General features: G+C 44.4%; 1 protein-coding gene across 13 annotated transcripts in view; it reads right to left on the bottom strand.

Moving 5' to 3' along the window:
• Positions 1-14,385, bottom strand: part of RBM47 (RNA binding motif protein 47) — a 206,833-nt gene that overhangs the window by 79,605 nt on the left and 112,843 nt on the right. Inside the window, exon 4 of one of the 13 annotated variants that reach the window (XM_063603536.1) lies at positions 13,721-13,843. The exons of the other annotated variants lie outside the window; for them this stretch is intronic. The gene's annotated coding sequence lies outside the window, so the exon portion shown is untranslated. The remainder of the gene's footprint in view (positions 1-13,720; positions 13,844-14,385) is intronic. 13 annotated transcript variants of the gene reach the window in all.

The raw sequence follows: 14,385 nt of genomic DNA on the forward strand, positions 1-14,385 counted from the left end.
GATTACTTATTTGTGCTGAAAGTCCCACCCACCAAAAATTATCACCATTTAATTTGTCCACCTTCTATTCACATTCCTTATTTTGGTCATGGTTTTTGTAGGGCCTAGATATAAGTCATTTGTGAGTTATCTGCCAGTGGCAGATTCTTTACCAAAGAAGTACTTGGGGAGGACCAAGGACTGCCAACCTCTGAAGACAAAAAATTGTTGTTTGTATTTTGTTTTTCAGAATAAGCACAAGATTCCTTAATTTTCCTTTAGGCAAAGATAAAGATTTTTATCTTTAAAAGATGCTGGGCTATCAGTTAGGCACGGTGGCACATGCCTGTAGTCCCAGCTGCTCAGGAGGCTGAGGTAAGAGAATTGCTTGAGGCCAGGAGTTTGAGGCCACAGTGGCTGTAATTGCACCACTGCATTCCAGACTGGGTGACAAAGCAAGATCTTGTGTCTAAAAAGAAAAAAAACAGGCTGGGCACGGTGGCTCACGTCTGTAATCCCAGCACTTTGGGAGGCTGAGATGGGTGGCTGATCACTTGAGGCCAGGAGTTCAAGACCAGCCTGGCCAATATGGTGAAACCCCGTCTCTACTAAAAACACACAAATTAGCCAGGCATGGTGGTATGTGCCTGTGTTCCCAGCTACTTGGGAAGCTGAGGCTGGGGAATCACTTGAACCCAGTGAGGCGAGATTATGCCATCGCACTCCAGCCTGGGTGACACAGTAAGACTTCATCTAAAAAAAAAAAAAAGTGTAAAAAAAAAAAAGATGCTGGACTAAAATTTATAAGCCAGCATTCCCTGGTATTTAATTTTTCTATATCCAAATCAACGTTATTTCCTAGAATTTAAAAACATATATATTTTTGGCTGGACGCGGTGGCTCACACCTGTAATCCCAGCACTTTGGGAGGCCGAGGCGGGTAGATCACGAGGTCAGGAGTTCGAGACTAGCCTAGCCAACATAGTGAAACCCCATCTCTACTAAAAATACACAAAAAAAATAGCTGGTTATGGTGGTGTGCGCCTGTAGTCTCCAGCTACTCAGAAGGCTGAGACAGGAGAATCACTTGAACCCAGGAGGCAGAGGTTGCAGTGAGCTGAGACCACACCACTGCAGCCTGGGCGACAGAGCGAGAGTCTGTCTCAACAAAAACAAAACAAAACAAAACAAAAAACAAAAAAACTTACTTGTCATTTTATGCAGCAAATAGAGCCCTTATCATATGACAAGTCAATCTTCATTGGGGGTTGGGTGGGCAGTGAGCTGTAACCTACATTATACGATCTTTCTCTGACCTATCTACTATCAAACAACAGCAGTGATGGTACAGACAAATTGCTCTAATACTCTTACTAAAAAATGAAACAGTAGGTATTTATTATGACTTTATAGTAAGAAGCCATTTTATTGGAAAAGCAGAATAAAAGTCTTTGTTTTGTTTCTACTCCAAGTCCAGGTTTGCATTTGTGATTGACAGCAACAGTGCTTACTTAAACAATGGCTAATTTAAATGTTTCACAATCCTCAAGGGAAAAAAATGCCACCTGGAACAATGTTCAATGTCTTGAATTCACTATTAAGTAAGAGTCCAGTTCCGTTCATGTATGCAAATTTCCCTCCAAGGAATCCTGTTCAAAGGGAAGGCAAACTGAGATCTCCTAGACACCCATGATGTGCCAGATACTTTAATATACTGCATATTATCTCAATTAATCCCAACAATAAACACCCATGGTTGGAATCTTTGTGGAAAAGGTAAAAGTTCTATACAGAGAAAGCCACTGCACTGGGAAGGGCAGAGGGCTCCGCTGTTGACTGGCTCTTTCATTCTGTTACACAGGACAAGACCAGCATGAGGTCAACCTTGTGGCAATGGCTTTTGTACTCAACTGGCTTCCAAGTTACCTTCTGGCTGACTCAGTGTCTCTGAGACCATCCTGAGTGCCAGGGACATTTGTACCTACCTTGGGTGCTAGAAACCAGTTGATTCTACTTCTTATGTGACCTAAATACTTTGCTCTTTATTGGAGGAAAAGAATGATTCAGATGGAGCCAAACAAGCAGTGGCTTGAATGCCTCTCTCCAATTTTCCTTCAAAAAAATCTTGGTCAGGCGTGGTGGCTCATGCCTATAATCCCAGCACTTTGGGAGGCTGTGGCAGGCGAATCACTTGGGGTCAAAAGTTCGAGACCAGCCTGGCCAACATGGCGAAACCCCATCTCTACCAAAAACACAGATTCTGCTCTGTCGCCCAGGCTGGAGTGCAGTGGTGCGATCTTGGCTTGCTGCAACCTCCAGCTCCCGGGTTCAAGCAATTCTCCTGACTCTGCCTCCCGAGTAGCTGGGATCAAAGGCATGCGCCACCACATCTGACAAATTTTTGTATTTTTAGTAGAGACACGGTTTCACCATGTTGGCCAGGCTGGTCTCGAACTCCTAACCTCAGGTGATCTGCCAGTCTCCGCCTTCCAAAGTGCTGGGATTACAGGCATAAGCCACTACACCTGGCCTTAAGCACGTCCATAAACTCCACTTTAAAATACATGATTATTGACTCCCAGGAAACTTCTCAGTAATTCTCACTTGAAATTCACCTAACTTTCTTATGATGATTAAATATTTCCTTATGTATACACACTAAAACCTGATCTTAAAAAAAATTCAAAAATTGCTAAATCAAAGTTTTTGAATATATTAATACCATGTGTGTCTGAAAATAACAAGTATTCATAAGCAAAAATTTAAAATTCCAGAGTTAAGGCTGGGCGCGGTGGCTCACGCCTGTAATCCCAACACTTTGGGAGGCCGAGGCGGATGGATCATGAAGTCAAGAGATCGAGACCATCCTGGCCAACATGGTGAAACCCCGTCTCTACTAAAAATACAAAAATTAGCCGGGCGTGGTGGCGTGCACCTGTAATCCCAGCTACTTGGGAGGCTGAGGCAAGGAATTACTTGAACCTGGGAGGCCGAGGTTGCAGTGACCCGAGATCGCGCCACTTCACTCCAGCCTGGGCGACAGAGTGAGACTCCATCTCAAAAAAAAAGTCCAGAGCAAGTCTTATTTTTAAAACAAAACAAATTTGAAGGGAAAAAGAGACAAAATGACCTAAGTAAAAAAGTCGGATGGCTGGCCAGCTCTCCAACAGAAGATAGAAAAGTCTGCAAATTAGCCAGGCGTGGTGGCGCATGCCTGTAATCCCAGCTACTTGGGAGGCTGAGGCAGGAGAATAGCTTCAACCCGGGAGGCGGAGGTTGCGGTGAGCCGAGATCACCCCACTGCACCCCAGCCTGGGCAACAAGAGCGAAACCCCATCTCAAAAAGAAAAGAAAAGTCTGCAGTACATAAAAGCTGAGCCTCAGGAATCGGAGGTGGCGGAGCCTCAACAGCGTTCTGGCATTGTCTTTGCCAGGACGGGACTGCCCTCTGGTGTAACTAACAATTTTCACGTTTTGTTCAGCCTCACTGTAAAGTCATAAAACTTTTCTGATGCTTAGTTTCCTCATGTACAAAACAGCAGCAGTCACCTTCTAGGGTAATTACTGCAGTTAAACAGCCAACATAGAGCACTTAGCAAATACACTCCCAGAAACAGACTTCTTTCCTTCCACCCTTTCAGGTCATAATATTTCCATCCCACCTTAAGATATCACTTAACTTTAAAGAGCTGGCACAGATAGGGAATGATTTTCAGCTCATATAGTCATGTTTTTAATTCCTGAAAATGCTCTGCGTTGTGGTCTGTTCTTACAAAGGAATACTACGCAGCAACAACAGGATAAATTATAACTACATGAAACTATGTGGATGAGCGTCACCGATAAAGGGTTGAGTGAGAGGCCAGATACAAAAGAGTACATACTGTCTGATTCCATCTTAATGAAGTAAGAATAGCCAAAGGTAATCTATGGTGATACAAGTCAGAATGGTGGTTACCTTGGGTTGAGGGGATAATGGGAGGAGAGGCACGACGATACTGAGATGCTGAAAATATTTTGTGCCTTAATCTGGGTGGTGGTTCCACAGGTACATACACATGTAAAAATTCATCAAGCTGTGTACTTAACAGTCATGCAGTTTACTGCCTTTATGTTATACACTTCAATGAATATTTAAAATAATATGTTTTCGGCCAGGCGCAGTGGCTCACACCTGTAATCCCAGCACTTTGGTAGGCCAAGGTGGGCGGATCACCTGAGGTCAGGAGTTCGAGACCAGCCTGGCCAACATGGTGAAACCCTGTCTCTACTAAAAATACAAAAATTAGCCAGGTGTGGTGGCGCGTGCCTGTAGCCCAGCTACTTGGGAGGCTGAAGCAGGAGAATTGCTTGAATCTGGGAAGCTGAGGTTGTAGTGAGCTGAGATTGTGCCACTGCACTCCAGCCTGGGCAACAGAGTGAGCCTCCATCTCAAAAAAATAAATAAATAAATAAATAATAATATATTTTTTTCAAAGTAGTTATTTGATTTAATATTTTCTCTGAATGATAAATTCATTCACTGGTGCTTCATAATTGTAGACATCACTTGTATAGGATATTTTCCAAATAACTGAATTTACTCATGTAAGCAAACACACTATTACTTTCTTGGGTAAAAATATTTCTAAAATGATTTGTACCCTCACTATCATTTTAAACAGAGGCTCCAAAGCACATTCTTCTTGGTGAACCAAGGTTATCCATAGAAATTTACATGTTGGTGACCTGTATTGGCTCATGCCTTTAATCCCAACAGTTTGGGTGGTCTAGGTGGGAGAATTACTTGAGCCCAGGAATTTGAGACCAGTCTGGGCAACATAGTGAGACCCTGTCTCTATAAAATTTTTAAAAAGTAAAGAAACTGGGCCGGGCGCGGTGGCTTACGCCTGTAATCCCAGCACTTTGGGAGGCCAAGGCAGGTGGATCACGAGGTCAGGAGATTGAGACCATCCTGGCCAACACGGTGAAACCCCGTCTCCACTAAAAATAGAAAAAAAAAAAAATTCTCCAGGCGTGGTGGCGGGCGCCTGTAGTCCCAGCTACTGCGGAGGCTGAGGCAGAATGGTGTGAGCCCGGGAGGCGGAGCTTGCAGTGAGCGGAGATTGCGCCACTGCACTCCAGCCTGGGCGACAGAGTGAGACTCCGTCTCAAAAAAAAAAAAAGTAAAGAAACTGGCCAGGTGCAGTGGCTCACGCCTGTAATCCCAGCACTTTGGGAGGCTGGGGGGGGGGGGGGGGGGGTGGGTCACTTGAGGTCAGGAGTTCAAGACCAGCTTGACCAACATGGTAAAACCCTGTCTCTACTAAAAATACAAAATTAGCCAGGCATGATGGCACACGCCTGTAATCCCAGCTACTTAGGAGGCTGAGGAAGGAGAACTGCTTGAACCTAGGAGGCGGAGGCTGCAATTAGCCAAGATAGCGCCATTGCACTCCAGCCTGGGCAACAAGAGTGAAACTCCATCTCAAAAAAAAAAAAAGTAAAGAAACTTACATGGTAGAGCTCAGCTGAGATGGGGCAATAGCTTTGGGGACCATTGCTTCTGGATTGGATGGCAGCAGTTTTACCCCTTTGTTATAAGCCCTATTTCTCACCGTTGTGTGCCTGCCTGTAATCATCCCTGTCCTTCTCATTTGTTTCCTTTCATTCATTTATTCATATATCTGGTACATATTTTTGAACGCGTGGGATATGCTAAGAGCTAGAGATACAGTAGCAAGTTAGACACTTGTGATCCATGACCTAAGGGAACTTAATATTTTAGCAAAAGAGGCAAGCATAAAACAAATACAATGTGTATTTTCAGAGCAAAATTAGAGAACCTCCTTTAGGGGACCTGGGAAGGTCACCTTGAAGAGGTGACATTCAAGAACTGTGAGATGAGACCCTATCCCAGAGTGAGCCATTAGTAAGTACTGACTGAATGAATGAGTCCATGTGTGAATGCTTGCTTGAATGGTCATCAGCCAAGTAGAAAGGAGAAAAGAAAGAGTCGTGATTTATTATGCACTGAGAAACCAGAAATGTTATTGAAAGATGTCTAAACTAAGAGTCAATAGGGGGGCGGGCACGATGGCTCACACCTGTAATCCCAACACTTTGGGAGGCTGAGACGGGTGGATCATTTGAGGTCAGGGGTTTGAGACCAGACTGGCCAACATGATGAAACCCTGTCTCTACTGAAAAATACAAAGAGTCAACAGGCACTGAGTGAGGTACTAATAGAATTTATGGCATTAATTTTGGCTGCTGTGAGGGCTGTTTTATTGCCTTACTTAAGATCTTGAGTTGCTAGACAACTGAAGGATTTTTCATTATCACTGGGCTAACCTATACACATTCAGTTTTTACTTCATCCTGCAAAAAGCAAAACCAGCCACATATGGCCCAAGTGTCTGAAGGTTCCTCCAAGTTGCCCGTGTAGTTCTGACTCCGAGCTCCTACGCATGTGACTTTTCTGGCACAGCCGCCAGAATCACCTTGAAAGGTTGTCACCTACCTGTTCCTTAACAAAGCCATACAGCTCTGTTCAGAAAAGACAGCAGGCCTGCCTCTTAGGCATTATGGCATGTTGTGAAATGCCTTTTCATTTGGGTCCTATTATTGTCCCCAGAAATTTCAGCCTCATGACATTTTACAAATCAAGAAGAACTTGTAGTCTAAAGGATGGAAGGAGCAGATAACAAACAAGAACCCTTGTAGAGACGTTACTCAATTATATGCCTAATACAGCCAACCTGACATAGAAGCATTATTATCATATCACATTTAATAGCAGCAGAGTTTAAAATGCCAGAAACGTTGGCCAAGTTATTCAGGACTTAATGTGATGCATGACTAGATCTGTCAATAAACTATCATGAAACCATAAGAACCCCTAACAGGAGGATCCAACGTAGCCTTTGTTGATCTTAGTTTCTTACAATTCCTCATGGAAATACTAAATCGGGCTGGGCACAGGGGCTCAAGCCTGTAATCTCAGCACTTCGGGAGGCCGAGGTGGGCAGATCAGTTGAGGTCAGGAGATGGTGAAACCCCATCTCTACTAAAAATACAAAAATTAGCCGGGCGTGGTGGCAGGCGCCTATAGCCCCAGCTACTGGGGAGGCTGAGGCAGGAGAATCGCCTGAACCTGGGAGGCACAGGTTACAGTGAGCCAAGATTGTGCCACTGCACTCCAGCCTGGGGGACAGAGTAAGACTCTGTCTCAAAAAAAAAAAAAAAAAAGAAAAGAAAAGAAAAGAAAAGAAAAAAGAAAAACTAAACAAAAAGATTGTACCGAATATGGATTTTCCTAGTGAAATAAAGGGAAACAAGGAATGACAAGTGTCTAGAAATGGTTTGTTTTTAGATTTTTCCCCAGAGTCTTTCTGTTCCTTTGATAAAATTTCAGACTCAACACAGGCTCAATCTACTTTAGAAAGTGTGGTATTGCCAGGCGCGGTGGCTCACACCTCTAATCCCAACACTTTGGGAGGCCAAGGCAGGTGGATCACCTGAGGTCAGGAGTTCAAGACCAGTCTGGCCAACATAATGAAACCCCTTCTCTACTAAAAATACAAAAAATTAGCCGGGCATGATGGTGGGCGCCTGTAATCCCAGCTACTTGGGAGGCTGAGGCAGGAGAATCTCTTGAACCTGGGAGGTGGAGGTTGCAGAGAGCCGAGATTGCGCCACTGCATTCCAGCCTGGGTGACAGAACGAAACTCCATCTCAAAAAAAAAAAAAAAGGCTGGGTGCGGTGGCTTACGCCTGTAATCCCAGCACTTTGGGAGGCCGAGGCGAGTGGATCACTTGAGGTCAGGAGTTCAAGACCAGCTTGGCCAAAATGGTGAAACCCTGTCTCTACAAAAATACAAAAATTAGCTGGAGATGATGGTGGCTGCCAGTAATCCCAGCTACTTGGGAGGCTGAGGTGGGAGAATCACTTGAACCCCGGAGGCAGAGGTTGCAGTGAGCCGAGATAGTGCCACTGCACTCCAGCCTGAGTGACAGAGTGAGACTTCATCTCAAAAAAAAAAAAAAAAAAGAAAGAAAGAAAAGAAAAAAAAGGAAAGAAAAGAAAAGAAAAAGTGTGCTTTTAATGCATGAATTATTTCACTGGTCAGGGTTTCTATTTTGGATTCACATGGTATGGCTCTCTTTCCCTACTTGATAGACTCAAGCAATCTAAGTGCACCTGTGTAACAGGCAATTAGATACAGTAAGTATCAAAATCTTAAAAGAGACATAAGAAAACATTAATCCACTTGTCAAAAGTTACATAAACTTGCAGTGGTCAGAGTAGTGAAATGACTTTCTGCTAAACTCAATTTTCCGATATGCATATAAAAAGATATTAAACCTGCCATGCTTCCAGGGAACTCAAGGTCTTTAACCTCTACAATTGTTAGATTTCTTCCTATTTGCCTGAATATACAAAGCCACAGCGAAGTTTGTCCTGTGGAGGAAATGTCTTCCAATTTTGAAACAATCATTTCTTCCAGCCGTTTTCAAATGACTGGCCACTTCTCAGAAGAAAAAACCCTTGGCTTCTTACTGCAAGCGTCATTGGGCAAAAATATACCCAAATCATGTTCTTTCATAATTGGTGAGCTCTTCAACTTAGTACTGTCCTTGTACAGGCCAAAGATCCCACACCCTTGTTATATTGCCCATTTTATACTGCAACACTTTTCCCCAAGAACTGGCAATTGTAGAAATCTGTTGGAACTATTTTTTTCCTAGATTTTCCTATAACTGTTTGAGTTTTAACTATTAATAACACAGTTACTGCTATCTGTGTGTGGCATATCATTATTACAATTGATCATACATAAACATTTGATTAAGGCTGTAGCTTTATTATATTTTCTACCCACCCAAAAAAGCTAGATTATAAAGACTTAGTATTCCCAAGAAGTATTTATTCATTAGTTTCTCCTAAACCATGACCAGTATAGAAAAAGTCGGTCTCAAGCTCGTCTGTTTCAAAAACACAGATTTGAGGATAAGAGGCCGTTTTAAACTGACTTTTTTTTCTTTTTCTTTTTTGGAGACGGAGTTTCGCTCTTGTCACCCAGGCTGGAGTGCAGTGGCACAATCTTGGCTCACTGCAACCTCCGCCTCCGGGGTTCAAGCGATTCTCCTGCCTCAGCCTCCTGAGTAGCTGGGACTACCGGCGCACACCACCATGCCCGGCTAATTTTTGTATTTTTGGTAGAGACGGGGTTTCACCTTGTTGGCCAGGCTCGTCTCGAACTCCTGACCTCAAGTGATCCACCCACCTCGGCCTTCCAAAGTGCTGAGGTTACAGGTGTGAGCCACCGCACCCAGCCTAACCTGACCTTTAATTTGCTGTTATCTTGTCTAAATTTAACAGAATTGGGGGTGGGGTGGGGGGAAAAAGTTTAAAAGTATTTTCATGAAACCAGAACCACCATTTAGCAAAACCTTTAAATGGAATGAATTCCCGAGCTCACAGAAGTGCAAATCGCAAGGTTACACATTGCCTCCTAGAAACACAGCACCTGGTTCTGAACTCTTTGCTAAAGGATTCTGATTCAGCCCACTGTAAAATCTCAAGCACAAGTAGGTTTTCCACTTACTCTCCATTACACACACGTCCCTCTAGCAAAACCAAAAACAGCATTTGATGGAAGCTAAAGATTACAATTATCCGAGGACTCCGAGCCACTGAAAAATAGAGTTTGCAAAGAAATCCCTTTTGCCCCCGTCTTCCCCTCACCATCCCTGCCCCTTCCGCAGAAGGGAACCCAAATCATATGCAATTTGAAATTTTTAATATGAATTTACTAAAGTAGGAAGCACGTACCTGCTAAGCACCTGGCGCTCTCTTTCCCTGCTTGCTCTCTCCTCCCACACTCTGGCAACGGAATGCCCTTCAAAAACCATGGCTCAGTGCTTTTGGTAAATGTTTTACGAGACACTAAACAGGCTTGTGTCCCACCCTCAGAGCAAACACCACTGAGGGAACACAATATAATGGTCGAAAAGATATCATGTAATGTACAATAATGAAAATGAACAAGCAGGCTCTATTTCCACACTTCCCCTTAAGGGGGAAAGCAATGTCAAACTTTCAGGTGGTGGGGGCAGAGTTGCCGGAAAGGCTCATAGAAATAAACCTTGACGCTGGAAGCGTTAGAGCGATTTTTTTAAAGGTGGCATAACGATAAGCTCATTGTTCTAATCCTCAAACAAGTCTTGGCTTGCTGAGCTGAAAAACTGTCAAAGGCAAGAGTTAATAAAGGGTGGAGTTCACCGGCGAATATGTAGACGCAGTAGCATCTCCACATTGACCACATATTCCTATTTATCAGAGAAAATGCAACTCAAAAAGTGCTCATAAACCATCCTCCACAATAACCAAAGGTACTTCCCATTTTCCATATCCTTCAAGTTATTCACAGTTAAGACCCAACTCTGCTCCAAACCAGAAGTTTTGCATTCCATTCAAGTTAACAATTACAACTGAAGGATAACAGAAACTTGCTGGCACCAAACTATTAGAATGTCAGGTGCCTCCTGGTACCACCAGGGTTAATGAGATAAAGAGAGGGTGCCCAGGGATGATCTATCTGCCTGGTTTTACAGAAACTACCTATAGAGATTGCTAGAGTCTTGGGCCCATGCAAGCAGCACGCACTCATCGGCTACTGGAGGATTGAGTGGGACAGTCTAAGACATGAAAAAGCAGAATTACTTAGCTACAGTCAAGCCCACTCGCTAAAAAGAGACCAAGACCGTCTAGAGAAGAAGCCAGAATTGGCTTTGGTTGCAGAATCACACCCACAGGCAGGATAGGCAAATAAGATAACCCATTCTCTGTCCCCACCCACTCCTCCAATCCCCAAGAGAGTGCTCAGAATTTTGCATTTCCTACCTTTAAAATGTCTGCTGGGGTGGAAACAAAACAAAGCAAAACAAAACTGAACCTAGAATTGAGATCATGTGTTTTCTACACTCCAGCTGTGTGACCTTGAGGGAGTAACTTAACCTCCCTGAGCCCGTCTCCTCATCTATAAAGTACAAATGTCTAGAAACACAGAAGTTATTTCCAAGAACTGACAGCTCTCCAGCTCCAGGAGCCTAGAAAATGGCACAGAGCAGTTCTTGACAGTTTTAAAATGTGAGAAGGGTTGTTGTCATTTTTTGGTCTCCTACCTTATGTGGATGGGTTCCATCTTATTTTCAATGTCCTCCTGTTGCAGAAGCTTCCGGTTAGTCCTGGGACTAAAGGGCAATTGACCTCACTCCTCCTGGGTCTGACTGACTAATCTGTTAGGGTGGGTACCATAAATGACCGTTTTATCTGCCTGCCCGGGGCGTGGCGACAGGGCCTCCCCGCCCCCTAGCCCTGCCTGTCAGCTCCTTTTGCTTTCACAACATTTCTCGTCTTGCCCTCTATCACAGTGAGCTGACCCGCCTCCTAACGCCTCATCCGGGCCTCCCTTTTTCTCTTTTTTCCCTCTCTTCCTCTCTCCTTTCTTGCCTTGCTTCCCTGAGAGGAACATAATGGGTGTTGGGGGAGGGCGATGATTCTCTTTTTCTTTTCTTTCTTTTTTTTTTTTTTTTTGAGACGGATTCTCGCTCTGTCACCCAGGCTGGAGTGCAGTGGCACAATCTCGGCTCACTGCAACCTCCGCTCCCAAGTTCAAGCGATTCTCCTGCCCCAGCCTCCCAAGTAGCTGGGATTACAGGCACCTGACACCATGCCTGGCTAATTTTTGTATTTTTAGTAGAGACAGGGTTTCACCATGTTGGCCAGGCTGGTCTCGAACTCCTGACTTCAGGTGATCCGCCTGCCTTGGCCTCCCAAAGTGCTGGGATTACAGGCGTGAGCCACCGTGCCTGGCCCTCATCATTCTATTTCTCCTTCTACTATTTTATGTGACATATCACACAACCCAGTGCATGGTTTACACAGGTATTATTATTATTCTCGAGATTCAGAGATGCAGAAAGATCCAACAACAGCCCAAGGCCACTGAGCCATTGCTGACAGGCCAGGGGCTGAGGTGGCCTTTCCTGACAGCCCAGGATTTCCCTTAAGCCACTGACCTCCAAAAGCACCTCCTCTCAGAGCCATAAGGCCCCACCTGGTCTAACCTGCTCTCCCCGCCACCTGTGGCATAGTTTCCTCTCAGATCCCTCTCCTCATCTTGCTTCCTCCCTCAGCACGGGCCAGCCCCTTATTCTAATGTTAGGGTTTATCTCACTTGACCTCTTGTCCCTTGCGTGCCCTTCTTTATGCAAACCCAAGAGGAGTAAATCCCCTGCATGCTGGGGAGTAATTACTCCTATCACAGAAGTCTTTCCCATGAGCACCCCTCTTGGGTCACCTGTCTCATTCCACTCTGCATTAGGGTATTTGCGTGTCCTCAAATGCCATCCCTCCCTCCCTCCCCACCTTCCTTCCTTCCTTCCTTCCTTCCTTCCTTCCTTCCTTCCTTCCTTCCTTCCTTCCTTCTTTCCTTCCGTCCTTCCTTCCTTCCTTCCTTCCTTCCTTCTTTCTTTTTTCACGGAGTCTCGCCCTGTTGCCCAGGCTGGAGTGCAGTGGCACAATCTCAGCTCACTGCAACCTCCACCTCCCAGATTCAAGAGATTCTCCTGCCCCAGCCTCCTGCGTAGCTGGGATTATAGTCATGCACCACCACACCTGGCTAATTTCTTTGTAGTTTTAGTAGAGACGGGGTTTCACCATGTTGGTCAGGCTGGTCTTGAATTCCTGATCTCAAATGATCCACCCGCTTCGGCCTCCCAAAGTGCTGGGATTACAGGCATAAGCCACCGTGCCCGACCCTCAACTCCTTTCTAGATCACCAGAACACTCACCTCTGCACCCCCTGGCATGGAGTCCAATGCCTTACTGCTCAGAAATATACTTAAATTTTGATAAAAAAAAGTTTGAAGACACAAAATCTGAATCCAAAACAGTGTTTCAGAGGCATATATTCTACGTACAGTCAGCCCTCAGTGTCTGTGGGTTCCGCATCCCTGAAGTCAACCAACCACAGATCAAGAATATTCAAAAATCTCATGTACCCCATAAATATATATACTACTATGTGCCCACAAAAAATTAAAAATGTAAAAATGTGAAAAGGACGGCTGTGTCTGCACTAAACACATAGACTTCTTTTTCTTGTCATTATTCCCTAAACAATACAGCATAACAACTACTTACTAGCATTTCCATTGGATTAGGTATTCTAAGTCATCTAGAGATGACTCAAAGTATATGGGAAGATATATGTAGGTCATATGCAAATACTGCACCATTTTATATAGAGGACTCGAGCATCCAAAATCTGGGGGGCCTGCAACCAATTCCCCATGGATACAGAAGGATCACTATATAAACAAATGCCAGAATTTGGGGTTTTAAGGTAGTTGCTTTGCTTTTATTTATTTATTTATTTTGTATTTCAATGAGGATGAGAAAATGGGATTATGAAGTCCAGATAGCCAATAAGATAGCCATCAAATCACACCACAAAACAAGCATTGTTTCTTTTCTTTTCTTTTCTTTTCTTTTTTTTTTTTTTGAGATGAAGTCTCACTCTGTCACCCATGTTGGAGTGCAGTGGTGCCATCATGGCATCATGGCTCACTGTAATCTCCACCTCCCGGGTTCAAGCGATTCTCCTGCCTCAGCCTCCTGAGTAGCTGGGACTACAGGCACACACCACCACACCCGGCTAATTTTGCTATTTTTTTAGAGATGGGGTTTCACCTTGTTGGTCAGGCTGGTCTCGAACTCCTGAGCTCAAGTGATCCACCTGCCTCGGCCTCCCGAAGTGCTGGAACTACAGGCGTGAGCAACCACGCCCAGCTGCAAACATTGCATCTCCAGTGCCTACAATAATCAAGTATTTGATATATGACACCTCATTTAATTAAACAGACAGATGAGAGGACAGACTCAGAGAGACTGCCCAAGGATACACAGCTAATAATGACAGATCTGAGAACCTAAGCGGGTCCCAGTTGGAGCCCTTCTCTTTGCCTGAGTCACACTCTCATGCACATGCACACTGTAGCCTACACACCCTACTGCCCAATCAGGGGTGTCCAATCTTTTGGCTTCCCTGGGTCACACTGGAAGAACTGTCTTGGGCCACACATAAAATACACTGATACTAATGATAGCTTATGAGCTTAAAAAAAAAAAAATCCCAAAGGAAGCTTATGAATTTGTGTTGGGCCACATTCAAAGCCATCCTGGACATGCCACAGGTTGGACAAGCCTGGTCTAAATCAAGATCCAGCCCAGGAGTGGTGGCTCACACTGGTAGTCCCAGCACTCTGGGAGTCCCAGGCAGGAGGATCACTTGAGCCCAGAGTTTAAGACCAGCCTAGGCAACATAGTGAGACCCTTGTTTCTATAAAAAAAATATA

This window comes from Pan paniscus, chromosome 3, assembly GCF_029289425.2.
Source record: "Pan paniscus chromosome 3, NHGRI_mPanPan1-v2.0_pri, whole genome shotgun sequence".
NCBI classification, from domain to species: Eukaryota; Metazoa; Chordata; class Mammalia; order Primates; family Hominidae; genus Pan; species Pan paniscus.